Source organism: Acomys minous (assembly GCF_964271855.1).
Source record: "Acomys minous genome assembly, chromosome: 14".
NCBI classification, from domain to species: Eukaryota; Metazoa; Chordata; class Mammalia; order Rodentia; family Muridae; genus Acomys; species Acomys minous.
Window position 1 is genome coordinate 66,273,151 of NC_140496.1, and position 18,670 is coordinate 66,291,820.

The 18,670-nt window shown below is 40.8% G+C and overlaps 1 long non-coding RNA gene across 1 annotated transcript in view; it reads left to right on the plus strand.

Annotated features, from left to right (window-relative positions):
• Positions 1 to 18,133, plus strand: part of LOC311583440 — a 39,024-nt gene extending 20,891 nt beyond the window's left edge. Inside the window, exon 3 of the long non-coding RNA XR_014774512.1 lies at positions 18,086 to 18,133. This is a non-coding gene — a long non-coding RNA (uncharacterized lncRNA). The remainder of the gene's footprint in view (positions 1 to 18,085) is intronic.
• Positions 18,134 to 18,670: the final 537 nt, after the last annotated feature.

The window sequence follows — 18,670 nt, forward strand, 5'->3', positions numbered from 1 at the left end:
ATCGACTCTAATGACACAGGACCGAAACTCAGAACTGTTCAAGCATATTCCCAAGTTCCAGAGTGACAGGCAAGGCAGTGCAGCAAACTGTTTGTATCTCTGAATACAATTTTCAAATTTGCTTTTCAACAAAACATAATGCCAGCTGTGTCTCAGTAATTGCCAGGAAGGGCTTTCCTTCGTGTTCTGTGTATTTGTAGGTCAAAGGAAGAGCTTTCATATCTTTTTTCAAAAGAACAGATAATATAGTTGAGTGAGGGTGGGGACCTGGTGACATTCAAAGGGACCCCTGTTCTGAAGAAGATGAGCAGGGAGAGGTTAAAATGTTTACTGGTTTGGGGGGCATGTTTTCCCAACCACTATTAGAGTAGGTAACTAAGTGCCCTTAGTAGTGATATTTGTCATTTTGGCCTTTAGTTTGTCACAGGGAAGCCTTTTAACCTTCCAAGGCATCCAGTGACACTTCAGTTTGAGACTTGTGAAATATCTCCTGTTCCCTAAAGGCACATGACTATGCAGAACCATCAGTGTTTGCTCTCAGTGGGTATGAGACACAGAGAAGCCATTGCTCTTCTCCTTAGCCCAGGTCTTTCTGTCGGGAAGCATGTGCTTTATCCTGTCCCTGCAAACACTAGAGGAAATGTGGCCGTTCTACAGTGACAGAGCCTGTCAGGGCTGGGCACCGTCCCCAGCAACTTCAGATTTCATTCGTAGAGCAGCAACACAGGGACACTTAACCCTCTGTGCTCTTTCTTCCTCTTCAAGTATTATCTATTAGAGATGCACACTGAGATCTGGGGCTGAAAAGGCAAATATTCTATCTGAAAAATACATTAAAATTTTATTTAAAAATGTATTCACCTTACATCCCAATGGTAGCCCCTTCTCTCATCTCCTCAAGGTCCCATCCTTCCTCTCTTTCCTCCCTATTCTTCTGCCCTAGTCCTCAGAGATGGAGAGTCCTTCTCCCCTACCACCTGACTTCAGCCTATCAAGTCCCATCAGGACTGCCTGCATCCTCTTCCTCTGTGGCAATGGTAAGATACCCCACCAGGGGGAAGTTATCAAAGGGCAGGCAAGAGAGTCCATAGTAAGGACAGCCCCTGTTCCCCTTACTAGGGGACCACTATGGAGACTGAGTTGTCTATTGCCTACATCTAAGTGGGTGGCCTAGGTCTTTTCCATGCATGATCCTTGTTTGGCGCATCAGTCTTCACTGGCCCACATGGGCCCAGGTTTGTTGGCTCTGTTGGTCTTCTTGTAGAGCTCCTGTACCCTCTGAGTCCTTCTATCGCTCTACTCTTCCACAGAACTCCCTGAGCTCTGCCCAAAGTTTGCCGGTGAGTCTCAGCATCTGCTTTGATCCCTGCTGGGTGGAGTCCTTCAGAGGACCTCTATGGTAGGCTCGCATCCTGTTCCCTCTCTTCAACCATTTCCCGTGTCTATTCTATTTGCCTTTCTGAATGAGAATTAAGCATCCTCCCTAGGGTCCTCCTTGTTACTTAGCTTCTTTAGGTCTGTAGATTGTAATATAGTTTTTAAACAGCTATTATTTTGATTTTACTATCTCTTTCAGACATACCTAATGACTTCACCAAGCAAAGGATGTCTGTGCTGTGCTGTTGCTGATGGGGAGGTAGCATGGATCTGAGCTGGCCAGCAACCTAATCAGAATTTATAGCCGTCTCCTAGGTACCACAACGAGAATAGGGCAAACCAGAGGCAGATAGTCTCATGCCTCAGGGGACAGAAGCTACAGTGAGTGGCTTTGTATCAATTAGCTTAGCTAAACTGGGAACAGATTTCTAAAAATTCTTTTCCTTGTTGGGTTTTGAGTAAGGGTTGGTCTTAAAATTTATTTCTACAAGCTGGAAGTGATGGTACATGCCTTTGATTCCAACACTCAGGAAGCAGTGTCAGGCTTGGTCTACATACTGAGTTCCAAGATAGTCAAGACCACATGGTAAAACCCTATCTCAAAGCACACGCGCGCACACTCATACACACACACACACGCACACACATATACTACACACTCACATGCACACGCATGCGCATGCACATGTGCACGATTGGGAAGGGGGACAGGAAGAAGCAGCCATGTTTATATGGAAAGTTGGTGCAGGGTCAGGCACTACCACAGCTCACACTCACAGTCAAAGATGTGCTGGTTCACACTCTTCGCACGAGGCAGCGCCTGGGACTCAGAAACGTCTTCAGTTTCTCCAACTCCTGACCCAGATAAGAGTTTAAACTGTGGATAGAGGGTGTCGACACCTGTTGTAGGTCACCCACACCGTGGAAGCTTGGATGCTTGGTGGGGGCAACAGACTGACGCCCATTCTGGTTTGTTCTCTTGAGTTCCAACTTACTCACATGAGGTTAAGCTTGCCTTCACTCTCCACTTCCTGCCCATCTTTCCTTCCTAGCCGCCCACCCTGCTGACTTCAAGCCAGCACCACATGAAGAAGCAACAGCTGTACATAAACCAGTCAACCACCTCCCACAGTTGCAAGAGGTCAATCTCAACTCTAAAACGCTTGTCACTCTGTGGGTCTGTTTTTCTGACTGAACTCTGACAGATATTTGGTTGTAGAGGTGGTAAGAGCAAAGTAGCAGTTTCCATGTTTAGCGCATTATCTCCAGAATCTAGAATCATACCTGGGAATTAGAAAATACTAAATAGGTATCTTTGAATAGGAAGTTTTCAAAAGGAGAATTAATGAGATTTGGCAATTGCTTTGACGTGGAAAGGGAGGAGGAACTTATGACCTGGGTTTCTTAAATACCAGGGTTAAAACAGTACTTATACCTAGATAAGGAATCTAGGAAATATATTATTTTGGGGGTGCACATTCCAAGAAAGGCTCTACTCAGATGATACCAAGCAGAGTGGTCACAAGCTAGGTTTTGTTCATTTATGTTGGTGTTCTAAGGGCATTTGTTTTCATTTTGTATATTGTATATTGCATGTATGCATGTGTGTTTGCATGGAGTGCATGTGTGATCATGAAGTTGATATCAAGGGGGAGGTCTTCCTTGATCACTTTATACTTTATTTATTGAGACAGGGCATCTATATGAACATAAGGCCCACCAGTTTCTGCAGTCTAGCCAACCAGCTTGCCCCGCAGATCCCCTGCTTTAGGCTCATCTGCCCTGATATTCCCAAAGACTAGCATGCCTACTTAGCTTTTATGTAGGTTCTGTGGACCAAATACTTTTTTCACTGATCTATTTCCCTAGTCCACTGGGATTTCTTAAAGCCATAGTTTTGCAGAAGAATACAGTTACTAGCAGAAGACAGTGGGTTGTATTTTGAATGTTTTGGATTTGAGAGAACTACGGCATATTCTTAAATTCACTTCATAATTGGGACAAAGTTCTGGAGTTAAGACTCAGTTTTTCAAGGTATGGGAGTGTGGCTGGGAGAGGAAATGACTTCAAGAAAGTAATACTATAAAGTATTAAAATATTCAGAGACTTACAGATGTCCCTACACAAGGTAACGTCTGTGACATACTGGGTGAGGAAGTGGATTGATTTGAGTTGAGTAGTAGACGGGAGAGGCAAAATGAATGCTGGAGAATGAAAACTACTGTATTTGAAATGTGGCCATGAGAAGAGATATAAGATGGGGAAGGAAAAAAGACTGCAAGCTGCAGAGGATGGTTGGAAAAGGACGGTGGGGAGAAATAACTAAGGGGAAATATTCTGCATGGTAATAAAGTCTGAATGTGGACTTGAGGGTAGATGGCTGAGAGGGCCAGTCACTGGTTAAAGTAAGGAAGAAGGAAAGGCAGTTTGTAGAAACAGCCTATGAAGGCATTCCGTGTCTATCAGGTGGCGATAAACGCAACGGTCAACCGAAAGCCCTTGGTGAAGGATGAAAGGGAGAGGCTGTTTTTCTCCAAAGATGAATGTCTTATGAGAATCTGGGGTTACTTATTCATCCAACATTCAATAGCAGATGACTATGCTCACAACCTGGAGCATTGGTGGAGCATGACTAGGGGACCCATCTACTGACACAACAGTCTTAGTTCCTTGTCTCATTGCTGAAACCAAATTACTGACAAGAAGCAGCTTAGGGGAAGAAGGATTTATGTTAGCTCATGGTTTCATGGAGGGGAGGCACAATGGCTGAGGCTCTGGCCATGGTGGTCAGAGCTGTTTGTATAATTTATGACATTTCCTGGAAACACAGGCTGGCCAGAAGTGGGTTGGCTATAAATGTCAAGAACTGCTTGGTAGTGACCTACTTCCTTTATTGGGGATCTAACTCTGAAGGGTCCATAGTGCCTCCGAACACCATCACCACCAGTCTTTAAGCACAGAGCTTGTGGAGGAATAGTTTACATATAAGCCACAGGAGCATGAGAGGGAAAATGTGTTCCAGTGGATAGGCATACCCTCTGCATGGATCTCTATTTGCTCACTGCTTTGCAGTCCTGATTGCACACGAGGATTTGGCTGTTTGTTTTCTTAAGGTACCATGCCAGTGTCAATAGTATGTCTTCCCCTCTGTCCCATTTTCCTGGTGAGTGAAGACTTTCATGGGACATGTGTCTTGGGCTACTGTCCAGATATAAGTGAGTATATACCATGAGTCTTTCTGCTTCTGGGTTAACTCATTCATTATGATCATTTCTAGTTCAATTCATTTGTCCACAAATTTCGGGAATTCCTTGTTTTTAATAGCTGAGTAGTATTCCATAGTGTAAATGTACCACAGTTTCTTCTTCTACTGAGGGACGCTTAGGCCGTTTCCATGTTCTGGCTATTATGAATAAGGCTGCTATGAACATGGTTGAGCAAATGTTCTTGTGTGCTGGAGCATCTTCTGGGTATATTCCAAGGACTGGAATAGCTGAGTCTTTAGGAAGCCTTATTCCCAGTTTTCTGAGATGGCACCAGATAGATTTCCAAAGTGGCTGTACTAGTTTTCATTCCTACTAGCAATGAAGGAGTGTTTCTCTCTCTCCACATCCTCGCCAGCATGTGGTGTCACTTGAATTTTTGATCTTAGCCATTCTGATGGGTGTAAGATGAAATCTCAGAGTTGTTTTGATTTGTATTTCCCTGATGACTAAGGAGGTTGAGCATTTCTTTAAGTAGAAGGATCCAGAGGGTCCTAGAAACCTACAAGAAGAACATTATGATGGGCAGATCTGGGCCCAGGGGTCCTGTTCAAACTATGGCACCAGCCAAGGACAATACATGCAGTAAACTTTGAACCCCTACCCAGATCTAGCCAATGGACAGGACATTCTTCACAGGTGAGTGGAGAGTGGGGTCTGACTTTCACACAAACTCTGGTGCCCCAAGCTACCAAGAAGAGACTTGATACCCTATGAGCATATACAGGGGTAGGAGGTCCCCCTCAGTCACAATCATAGGGGAGGGGAGTAAGGGGAAAATGGGAGGGAGGGAGGAATGGGAGGATACAAGGGATGGGATAACAATTAAGATGTAATATGAATAAGTTAATAAAGTATATTTTTTAAAAAGGTCCTAGCCAGTCTGATTCTACCTGAGCCTCTGTAGATAGCACATGAGCACACGGTTGTCAACGTTCCTCAGGGACCTCTACTGTGTGGCCAAGTGGGTGAACTATAGATGGACATGGAGCTGTCGGCATAGGGGGATTTGCACTGCTGATATTGACATGGGGGCTGGATGCTATCTTGGTGAGTACTGATGGCACCTGCATTTGGCACCAGGGATCGTGGGGGGAAGACTGCTTAGGAGGCCTCCAGGATCTAGAGCAGTGGCTTTCAAACTTCCTAATGGTGCAACCCTTTAATATAGTTCCTTATGTTGTGGTGATAGCCAACCATAAAATTATTTCATTACTACGTTGTAACTCTAATTTTGTACTGTTAGAGATTGTAATGTAAATATCTGACATACAGGATATCTGATATGCAACCCCCAAAGAGGTTGAGAACCACTGATCTAGAGTGTTCCAATTGTCTGTAGTTGAAGTTCTTGGCCAGAAGGCAGGAAGGGAGGCAGGGGCTGGGAGGGTGCATCTTAGCAAGTGGATGCCTGCATGGGAGGGCGATGCACAGGATAGCAGGCACCCTAGTATGATTTCACACTGGGTGGTCACCAGGATGTTCTATGTCTACAGTGTACCTTGAAGACTTGGATCTGTCTTGAGGGGGCAAACATGGTAAAGAGTGAGATCAGGAGAGCATGCTGTGTTAGGAATGAAGAAAGGAGCTAGGAACTGGAAGATGAAAAAGCTTTGGGCAACTATTATGGTTCTCATGAAGTAGCTAAAATACTATCATGTAAAATAGCAATTAGGTTTACTTTGCTTAGTTTCAGTGTACAGACCAAAGGTTTTCTATTTAAGAGATTTTATCTCCCTTGAAGGAAGACATCTTTAAAAACCCACTTCTACTAAGCGTTTGAAGTGTGCTTTTAGAGATGATCAAAGGACTGCATAGGAAGATTCTTAAATGTTCTCATAAAATTATATTCACACTTTATGTATGAGTATGATTATATTTAAGATTCTCTAGTCTAAAATTCTAGAAAATTCTTTGATATAATCACTAGGGTAATTAAATGAAATAAAACTGAACGGTTCCCTTCATATGCATTAGCTATTTTTAGGCAAAATAAACTCTCAGATTTCTTTGTACAAATCTAGTATTATTTTGGGAAATATAGGTAGCAATATTAAAGTATTCAAGCTGGTATTGTATAATTAGAACATGAGGACTTGTTCTTTCAATATGTATATTTATAGCTTAGCACATTAATAAAAATGTTTATGGCTCCTGACATTTTTAGAACAATCTATTATCTAATACCTACTGTGTTTTATAGAAGTGGGTCAGTGCTTTTGCCAGAGGATGAATTTAGGCTTGAAGAAATCTTTTTGACTTGAAGAAGGTCATAGCTTAAGTCATCACTGCAGCCAAGAATAACCAGTTGTGAAAAGCTGACAGGTATGCACTTTTCTCAGTCACTGCTGGGAAGCATGCCTTTGTTTCCAGCAGTTGAGATATAGAGGTAGGGGGGTCATATGTTTAAAACTACTCTCAGTTACATAATGAGTTTGTGACCATCTTGGGATTCAAGAGGTCTTGTTTGGAAAAACATAACAAACCAACCAAATAAGCAAAATCAACAATGTAGAGGTGACTATAGAAGATTGTAAGAAGAATAATGACTAGACAATTAAGTGGGAAAATTCTGATAATCCCCTCTTCTGTGAGCTACCAAGAGTGTGGCACAGTAACTGAGAGAGCTTGGTTTTCAATAATGCTGACCTTGAATTAGGATCAAGTAGAGAAAAGGCAGCTCATGACACATATAGGTTCCTAAGAATGCATAACATATCTAGCCCATGTTTGTGATGGTTGTGACCATACATGTATTAGAAGCCAACGTACCTTAAAGAGCAAACTGGAGAACACTAAATGCTGGTGAGAATACAAAGCAACAGTGACTTTTATAGCACAGCATGCTTTTCCAGAGGATCTGGGTTCAGAACTATCTGTAACTCCAATCTCAGGAGATCTGACACTCTTCTGGCCCTTTTAAGTACTGAGTACCCTTGGAGTGTAGACATGTATGCAGACAAAACACTCATGCACATAAAAAGATAAAACTTTTGGGTGACCCAGCTGCCCTACTCCTGAGTATATATCCAGAGGAAATGAACTCAGTAAATCAGAGAGACATGTGTGCTCCCTTGTTTATTGCAGCTGTTCACAACAACCAAGAAACAGAAGTGCTTAAATGATCATCAATGACCTAATGGATGGGTAAAGAAAACATGGTACATGTACACAACAAAGTACTACTTAGCCATCAGAATTAACGGAATCACTATTTGTGACAACATGCCTGGGATTTGAGCTTACTGTGTGAAGTGAAATAACTTAGGGAGAGAAAGACAAGTATCTTGTCATCCTAGGATGTCATTTATATGTGGAATATAAAGTATTGGTTTCATCAGCCTGGGTGGAAGAATGGTGGTTTCTCCTGACTGGAAAGAGTAGAGAGGAAGGTGATAGGGAAAGGTAGATCAACGGGTACTGAGATTCAGTTATATTTGTAAAGAAAGGTGACATAGACAGCCACTGTGTTAGGCACATCTCAAAAGGTAGAAGGAAGGTGGTTAAATGTTTTCCTGCCAAATGCTCCAATCAGAATGAGTATGATGAAGAAATGGGGTGACAAAAATTTGTGAGGATATTACTTACTATTGCTGGACTGGTCCAGACATGTGGAAACCAGGGTGGAGGTTCCTTTAAAAAGCTAAAGTGGATTTGCCATAGGATCTAGCTGTACTACTCATTGGCTCATACTCAAAGAACTCAGTGTGCCACTACAGAGACACTGGCATGTCTACACTTGCTAGCACTGTCTCCATGGTAGCAAGGAAGCAGAAGCAGCCTACATGTCCACCAGCAGATGAATCAGACGAGTGGCTAACACAGTTGTGGTACATTTGCACAATGGAGTAGTATTCAGCTGTAAAAAAAAAAAGTACTATAAAGTTTGCATGAAAATGAATAGAACCGGAAAACAGTAAATGAGTGCATCCATGTCAGAAAGACAAAAACTGTATGCTCCCTCTTACTCCCAGATCCTACTTTCTAGTTTTTACTTACATACACATTTATGTGGGACTGAGTGTACGTAGACGATGTGAAAGTGGAAAGGGAAGAAGTACAGGTGGAAGGGAACAGGGGTCGGGTAGGGAGATGGGAGAGAGGATGGGTGGGGTGGGTCAACCAGAACTGAGTTTGAAAATGCCATAGGAAAGCCTGTTACCATGTGTTAATTAAAAGATAAAAAATAATTTTAGACAGTGATGTTGGGAGGACTAGATGTATTTAACTGCATTAGGATCTATATATCCCCAGCATGATGGCCTTGCATACTGGGTGTCTAGTGCCTAGGAAAGCTCTGGAACAATGGGCCTTAAGTGTGGCCCCAGGAACAGCAGTATTAGAATTACCTGCATGTGCGAGAGGTACAGATGCTTGAGGTCAGCCTTGCAATAGAGCATATAGGTCCAGCCCTAGGTGGGCACAAAAACAGGTGTGACCAAGAGAGTAAATAGAGACTAAGACAAATGTCTTAGGAGTCACTGCAAGAAAGGAGAGATGGGGGATACTCCAAAGCAGTGTCTCTGAGCAAGGGATTTTACTGGAGGACATACCCACATTCCTGTTGAAAGGGCTTGCTACTGTACATAGGCAGCAACACTCTCCTGAGCATGCTCAGTTCAATATCATACTTCTTAACACAGTACATGTTCAAAGATGCTGACTACAGATACTTCTGGGATGGAGAATTTAGTATTTTAATGAGATTATTGATGAACCAGGGACGTAGTCATCCCTTAAAGAGGCTGGCTTCTTTTCTAGCCATGGGCATTTACGCTCACATCTGCAGGTGTCTGTCTGCATCTGGAATGACACATCAACATGAGGTCTTTATTCTTTATCTCTTAGGACTGGCAGAATGAATGTCAGAATTTCTTTGCTTGTTCTTTCAATGAACTTCATTGAAAAATTGTGCACCATATGGAAACCAATGCAGAGATCCACAGTGAGAAAATATTCAGAGTGAGACCTTGGAACACTCAGCCCTAAAAGAGACAACTCCATTGAATCCCTCCCTTCAGCCTCAGGGAACCCCACAGAAGATGAGGTAGAAAGAGTGCAAGAGCCAGAGGGCATGGAGAATGCTAAAGAAACAAGACCTTATAAACACGACAGGACTGATGCACATATGAGCTCACAGAAACTGAGGCAGCACGCATAGGACCTGCATGAGTCTGCACCAGATGGGGTCCTAGAGCTGAAAGGACGAGTGGACACATGCCTCCAACCCAAAACTATCTTCAACTGGTAACCACTTGCAAATGAAAATTTAGTTTCTTCCGAGGGAGTCTCGCTAGGGAAACAAACCACTCTTAAGGGTAGGCCCCATGCCTAGCAATAGATGGTCAACATAAAATGAACTCAACAGTGTGTTTGAATGTTCTTTATCTCATAATGTTGAATCAGGGCTTTAAGGGAAACAAAACAAAAATATAGATTTTTTTTTTGGTATATATTATGGATTCCAGTTCTGTGTTTATTTGTGTGTTTGTTTGTTTGCTTGCTTGTTTGTTTGTTTTTGTTTTTTGAGACAGGGTTTCTCTATGTTATCTTCGCCGTCCTGGACTGGCTTTGTAGACCAGGCTGGCCTCAAACTCACAGCGATCTGCCTGCCTCTGCCTCCTCAGTGCTGAGATTAAAGGCGTGCGCCACCACGCCTGGCTCAGTTCTGTGTTTAAATGGTAGTCCTGTGTGTGCAAATGTGTGTGTCTCTGAGTCTATATGTGTTTCTTATGCTTTTTCTTTGTTTCTTTTATCTTGTTTGTTTTGTTTTTTCTTACTGTATTTTATTTTGTTATTATTCCCTAGATGCCTGTTTATTTTCTGAAGATAAACAAAAAAGGGTGTGGATCTGATGAGAGGGGAGGAGAGAAATTGAGAGGAGTAGGGGGAGGGGAAAGAAAAAATTATGTATTTTAAGTGTTTATATTTTTCTGTAATTTATTTAATTTCATTTCTCTTTAGAATAGAATAGGATTCATATATATACATATATATATATATTCATCTATTCATAGACAACTCAGTTGATTTTAATCCTTTGCTATGGTGACTAAAGCAGCAGTAAATATGTGAATACAAGTACCTCTGTGGTAGAGTAGAGTTCTTTGGTTATATGCCAGGAGTGAAATAGATGGGTCCTATGGCAGTTCTATTTTAAACTTTTGATCAATCTCCAAACTATTTTTTTCAGAATTTCTGTAATAATTTGCACTCCCACCAACAGTGAATAAGGATTAATTTCTCTCCATATCTTCTGTAAAAAATGTTGTTATATTTGTTGATGATAGTCCTTAAAAAAAAACAAAGCATTTACACTTGCCTTTCTATTTCTAAGTCACATGTAGAATTATTAAATTATATACTTAAAATTATTATCAAGATTTGATCTAAAAAATGCTGTCAGGGCACCTCTTTAAATTTACTTAGCTATTGTCGTCATTGGGTTAGCACCTTAAGTAGAATGCCCATTGGCCATCCTATGCTCATATAATTTAGGGTGCAGGGGCTGCCAGTTTGAGGCCAATTTTGTTTGTGGAAGCTGGAACTTGTCAGGATCACCTGGAGCTAAGCCCTCTTCCCCCTTTTCTTCAGAACTGGGTATGGTGGTATGTGCTTCAAGTCCCAGTATAGGGTAAGTAAAAAAAAAGGGGGGGGGGTTGGTGACCCTGAGGTCAGCCAGGGCTTCATAGTGATACCTAGCTTACAAAAGCAAATGCACAAAAAGAGTATTATTTTAAAAGTCAACTATACCAGGTGGTGGTGGTGCATGCCTTTAACCCCAGCACTTGGGAGACAGAGGCAGGAGTATCTCTGTGATTTTAAGGCCAGTCTGGTCTACAGAGAGAGTTCCAGGACAGCTTAAGCTGTTACACAGAGAAACCCTGTCTTGAAAAACCAAAAGAAGAAGAAGAAGAAGAAGAAGAAGAAGAAGAAGAAGAAGAAGAAGAAGAAGTCAACTGTAACTAGATACATTAAAAGTTTAAAAGTTCCTCCAAGCAAACTAATAAAAGTATAGCATACATCCATTGGAAATTCTTATTTTATATCCAGGGTATAGACTCATGGAATCTTCAAAGGGTGTTTCCATGGCCATCAATTTCTCCCAAATGAAGAAATCTCTTCTACGTGTTTCTAACAAGTATATATTTGTATTTCAAATAGTTCTCATAACTATAACTTGTGACTATGTTGTCATTAATGATTCATTTCTTCAAAACATTTATTGAAATGTTGACATTCGTTTTAAAAATTTTTTTGATGCTACATTGAAGGATTACATAAGTTTAGGAAAACCATGACTTTTGTTCACACATCTAAGGAGAAGAAACAGACAAGAACTCTATCAACTGACCAATGAATGACATGCTTTCACAGAACTTTGGGGGAATCCCTCGAGCCCGGAACTGAGGTTTCTTGGGACAGGGAGCTGCAGAGATCTAGGGAAGTCAGAGGAAATGACCTGTGATGCAGATCTTAAAGTGTGAGTAGGATTTCGAGCTGAAAAGAGTCTGGAAGGTAGAAACGAGCGTTCAACAGTATTGCGGAGTCGCAACTCCACTTTCATTCCTGGAAGCCCATACTGTCCCCCATCTCTCCTGCTTCCTAAGACAAAGAACAGTGTCCAGTGCTGTTACCACGTCCCTCCAGCCAGCAGCCTTCAGACCACTTGGCGGCATGAAAGAAATATAAAATTTAGGTTTCTACCCCATGTGTACTGATGTGTGTTTAAAACAATGTCTTCCAGAAATCATAGGCGCATTAAAGTTACAGCTTGCTTCCTTATTTCTCACCCTCCATTCAGTTTTTGACAATTAGTTGTTGTATGATATATTTAGCTAATACATATGGACAATTTGTGAAGATAATTCTGCAAGGTTCACAACAAAAAATTGACACTCTCCTTTCCCATCTCCATTAACAATGCCATGAAATAACCATTTTAATATTGTTAAGTTATCCTAGTATGCACCTCCCTCTCTGAGATACAAATGATCACATTGCATTTTAGAGATTTATCTACTTTTGGATGAAGCTATACATTTTTATCACAATAGGCACAAATTTTACTTTCTTATATCACCACCTTGACCTGTATTTCTCTCTCTTTCAATTTGATTAAATTAAATTTAGTGGTTTTAGTGTTATGACTACAATAATGTCATTAACCAAGTAATGCACTCTTTTTATTTCTCCTGGAGTTAATGATTGCCGTGTGTGTGTGTGTGTGTGTGTGTGTGTGTGTGTGTGTGTGTTTAACATATCTGTGCTTCTCTCTAATTCTTCTTCGTCTTTCCAAGAGAGCTGTTAAAATTCTCTCAATGCAGGCAGGGTTCTGTCCCTTGTATTTTTTCCATCTTATCTTCAATCCCTTCATCCTTTCTTCCAACCTGGACTGGGCACTCTATGAACATCTGGTACAGCAATCATCCAAGGATTTTTTTTTGTCATCATTTTGGAAAATTCTTTTATTTCTTTTGGGCTTTGAACCCTTAGTTTTTAAGATTTCATTATCTTCTTTTACTTAATCCTTCATTTTGTGAAGATTATTTCTAGTAATTTCTGGAAATAAATGTATATATGCCTGTTCACACCTAGTACTTTTCATGATATCCTCTTGTGTGACAGAGGCTGGAAGACTAGGGATACAGTTCCCAGAATCCTTTGCCAGCAGTGTGCTTATCTAGAGTAGGTAGGACAATGACAGGCACTCGTAGGGGATTTAGGAGGAAGTGGAATTGGGATTAATCTTTTTCCATCAGTAGCGACAGACCAACTTCTTCAGCAGCTCTCTCATATGAACTCTTCACCACAAGCAGTTGCAGCTCTATGGGCATCTACATGGTTTCCTGATTTCTGGTCTGACCCTTCTAGCAATTTTAGAAGTTTCACACTAGTGTATAAAACCATTTTTTTTCTGCTAGAAAAGATCACCTAGAATAGATTCTAATGTGACTAAGAGTGGCTTAACAAACAAAAATGGGAATGAAGGCCACACTGTTGGAGATGCAGAGATCTGAAGTAGTGATGATTTCTGAAGTATTAACAGCTCATGGCAAAACAGTTACATAAATGATTATTTGCATAGGCTGAAGTACTTAATGGAAAGGTACTGTTTGAGAGACCAAGTGACTGCTTTCACATTTAGATCTGTTGCAGTGACATCTACAGGGACTGGGGGCTGGGATAAGTATGTCTGAGTGCATTAGAAAGATTAGAGAAGGAATGGCGACCTCAGAGTTTGAAAACATATTTCTAAAGCAACTATCAGAAAACTACAGGGTTTCTATGACTGACTTAAAAATATTATCTTTTGATGTGACAGAATTCTAAGTACCTTCAAGTATCAGATATGTGGCTGAAAAAATGGATCTTATACACTGGAGAATTATTATTTTTTTAAAGAAAAAAAGAATTTATTTTAAAGTTGGATACATGGTGGCTGGAGAGACAGCCGTGGGTACTAGGAACCGAACTCTTATATTTATGGTTGTGAGCCTAGCCTTTAATGGCTGAGCCATCTCTCCAGCCCTACACTGGAGAATTATAAAGCGTGGTGAATCTACTATACTGTTAGTGAAAGGCAATATGTTATTTAATAAGGACTATTATGGACTGAGCTGTGTCCTCCCTAAATTTATATTTTGAATTCCTGCTCCTCAGCGTGGTTATATGTGAAGACATCGCCTTTAAAGGTAATTTGATTTAAGTAGTTTCTAATTAGGTCATTATGTTAAATGAAGCCACAAAGTGGGAACTTGTTCAAATAGACTTGGTGGTGGAAGAGGGAAAGATACCAGGGCTGCCACACAGAGGGACCATCTGGGGGCATAATGAGAAGGCATCCATTTGTATGACAAGGAATGAGGCCTCGGGAGAAAGCAATCATACCTTAATTTGGCTTCTAGATTCCAGAACTCCAATTATGATGGTAATTTTCTTTTGTTTTTATCCACCCAGTTCAAAGTGCTTTACAGCAGTCCTAGAAATTAATACACTCTTTTTTTGTCTTATCAAAGTCTCAGAGGATATTGAATATCCTTATTCCAAAACCTCCAAATCCAAAATGCTCCAGAATACATTTTTTTTTCAAATGACAAAAATGAGCCACAGTAGAAAACCCTACAATTGATTTCACATGATAGGTTATGTCAAAATCAAGTTGCACTAGAAATATATAAAATTATGTTTGAGCTAGTTGTATAAGGTGTCCACAGAACATAAATAAAGTTTGTGTTTAGGCTCCATTTCACAATCCAATAGTTCATTATGCATTTGCAAATATTCCCAAATCCTAAATCCCAAACACTCTGAACTCAAATATGTGGGATATGGGATGCTCAATGTATTCATCCTTTATTACATTTGTTGTAAGGCCATCAGGCAGGGCTTCAGTTTCTTTTTTTCCTTGGGAAGCTTTTCAGTGTGGCATTGAAGGTTGGGGCCAGCAGCTGCAGATGCTGCTACATAAGTGGGCTCCCCAGTGTAAACATGGTTGCAGAATTTCAGAGTGATTGAGGAGAGATGACAGCAGTTGCTGACAAAGTGATGCTAATTAGTGGTAATCAGAAGAGCCTGGCAGCAGATATTTCTTATGATGATTAATAGATCATAACACCCTCAATCCATTTATATAACAAGTGAATAGGAATCTTCTAGGTCTGCGAGTAGAGACTTAATCACAGATGGTTAACACCATTCTGTTTCCAGACTTGAACCTCATCTTACATCTGGAACCCTTGACTAGAAGGAAAGGCTTGCCTCCGGAGAGAAAGAATTCTTTGACATTTCTTGTATCTTTATGCTGTAAGCCCTCTACAAATAAATTTTTCCAGAAGTACTATAACTGTCCCCAAGCTGAAATTAATTCCTTAGATTCTCAAATGCCACTGTGGTCTACTAGTCAGGGTAGAACTTCATTCAGGTCAGACAAGATAGTGAATTTTGTTTCAGTTTGCCTGATATTCCATTTTTGGTCCCTGTACTTGCTTCATATGGAAGGGTTCTGGTTTTTTTTCCTCCCACATTAGCTGCTGCTTCAGTCATTGTAGCTGATAATAAATTGGGCAGGTCATGAGTGCAATATGTCACTCTGGGAAAGAGCCTTGAGATGTTGTATTCTTTTTTTTTTTTTTTAAGATTTATTTATTATGTATACAGTGCTCTGCCTGCACATACACCTGCAGGCCAGAAGAGGGTATCAGATCACATTATAGGTGGTTGTGAGCCACCATGTGGTTGCTGGGAATTGAACTCAGGACCTCCGGAAGAGCAGTCAGTTCTCTTAACCTCTGAGCCATCTCTCCAGCCCCGAGATGCTGTATTCTTGTCATGTTTCTTTTTCCATAAGATCGTACTGTCCCCATGGCAACAGTAGCCTGAATCCTGGAGTGAAGGCAATGCAGGCTGCCATCACACCCAGGCTGAGATGAACATGCCATATGAACAGGAAGCTGCCTTTGTTTTAGTAAGATCCTGATATTTGGAATCAGTTGACATCACTGTATTACACAGACCATCTTGGCCAACAGAGACATTAGATACCTCCAAAACCCTATCATGGTAAACTTAGTGGGTCCTCCTGTCCATCCTGTGGTTATCTTCATAGGATCTGAACAGAGTGTTGGAAAAAATATACTGAGGAACTAGCAAAAAACCATTTACTTGAGTCTGTAATTTACGCTTCACTGTGGTAGAAAAGACAACTTTATGAGCCAGAAACAATACTAAACACCAAGGGAACAGCAGAGATTAATGCTATTATTAAAAATTTGAAGGATACACAGCCAGAATTTCTTTAAAAACAACAACAACAACAATAACAAAGATTTATCTTGTCTTTTTGCTCTGTGCAGGAGACAGATGGAGTTTGGATGACATAGGTCATCATGAATGTCTCAAGCTGGTGTCTAATTGAATCTGTCATTGTTATTGTTTTCTCTTTGATGTGTCCAATCTATCCAGCCTGTCACACATGCTATCAATCTGGAAAGTGAATTTTTAACTCCAAGCTGAATATCCAACCCCAGAAGAACAGTTTGCTCTTACCTGACAGGGTCTGCAGTGTACCTCACCGTCCTAATTACTGAGAGTGCCCCACCCCATGGTGCGTTTGTTACCTGCCATTCTAAAGTTTGGTTCTTAAGGAAGAATAGCCTTGCCTTATGCTTTGGGAAGATTTCCTTTGTTCTTGTATTATTAATTATTATTACTAATTATTATCATTATTTGGTCATTTATTATAATGTAGAGGGGTATTGGGAATGGAAAACAGATTAAAATTAAGGGGAATTGACAAACATATAAAAGGAGAAGAGAGAGATAGGGGCAGAGGTGGTAGAGACATGAAAAGAAAGAGGAGGCGGAGGAAATTGAGAGGGCTACTTGTAAGCAGAGAACCAGATCCAGATCCAACAGTGATAGAAAAGAGGCTACTGCGGGTTTAGGGAGAATGTGCTCCTAACCTTCCCAGAAGGCTTCAATGAGCAAGCACTATTTTGAGGCTATCAAGTAGGGCCCAGGTGTTTTCCTAGACAAGCTCTAGTAGAGACGCTGCCAAGTATGTGCTGGTATGCCTTCTTGAACCTGTTTTGAGCCCAGTACATCAAAAACATCACTTTAGCTTAGTGGTAAGGTGCAAGGACCTGGGTTTGGCCCCTGGCTCAGAAAACCAAAAACCGAAACCAAACCAAACCAACCAACAAGCACCAGGAAAACTATGAAAACCTCTCTGCTGGCTTGAGGCTCTTTCCTCCTTATTGTCACATTATCTTGCTCATCCCAAGTCCAACACTTGATACTTCATGATTGCAACTCCAGAAGCAGAAGGAGAGTATCTGTTTTTGTCACTACAAAGATGACACTAGACTCGTACCATGTGACAATGCATCCTCATATTGAGCAGTAATGAAGATAACATAAACACCACTTCTCCGCTTAGTTGAGCATTAATTGCCTTTAGAATTAGAGGGTAACATTGGAAAGTTTGATTTTCTGATATATTTTTAAAAGAAAAAATGATAAAAATATGTACAGTTTCTACTCTCCCAAAACTATGCTTATAGATTTTGATTCTTGATTTTGTACATCTATCTACTTCCCTCCTTCCCTCCCTCCCACTCTCCTCCTTTTCCTTTTCCACTGTGTACTTTTGTCTAAGGTAGTGTAGCACTTTGGTGAAATATCACTGATTTCTTCAAGTGCTTCTCCACTTATCTTCCGTGAAGAACAGGATACTTAGGATTTCATATTTTAACAACACACGAAAGCCTCAGTGCCAATTGTTTCTTCAGAATATTTGGCCACATTTAGCTTTCCTCTAAGATAATTAAGCCCACACTGTGTGTCCAATACTTTACAGCTAGCTTTCTTGTGCTGCAGACTCCAAGCCACATGGTCACTTCCTGTGACATCTGATCACCAACCACTTTATTCTTACTTTCCAGCATCAGGTCCAGGACTTCAGTGCCCTTGTGGCTTCCTGTAGCTCTGAAAGATGAAGTCACCAGCAGGAAGGGGAAGCAGAAGGAAGTGTGCAATGGCTGCTGATGTTATTGAAACGCTAGAACTCCACTGTGCATTTTTGGTGTCCATCCGGAAGACAGTGGCTGTCACCCAGCTTAGTGCTCCGTCACGCATACACATAACATGGCCATTTCCTTTTTGCATTCTTGATATTTTAATCCAAATAAATATTTTTAGTTTGTACAAGTTCTTAGAATTATTTCATACTGGGTGGGGCTTTCTCAATGTCTTCTGGAATCTCGGCATTTCTCTGTCTCCCTCCTTGAACTTTGTTGTGTACTAATGAGACACAGCCTTTCAGTACTGGGTCATAAGTGTCATCTTTCTAAGTCTCCCACAATGTTCACTGCACACTGTCACAATAGTTTGGCTTGTGTGCTATTCCTTATGCTTTGAAATGTAACACTTCAGTGTGTGAAAGAACTGTTAAAAAATATTATTAAGCATTAGATCAAAAGATGTATGATTGTATTATTTAGTTAATGAATATTGATTGCTGTAATCAG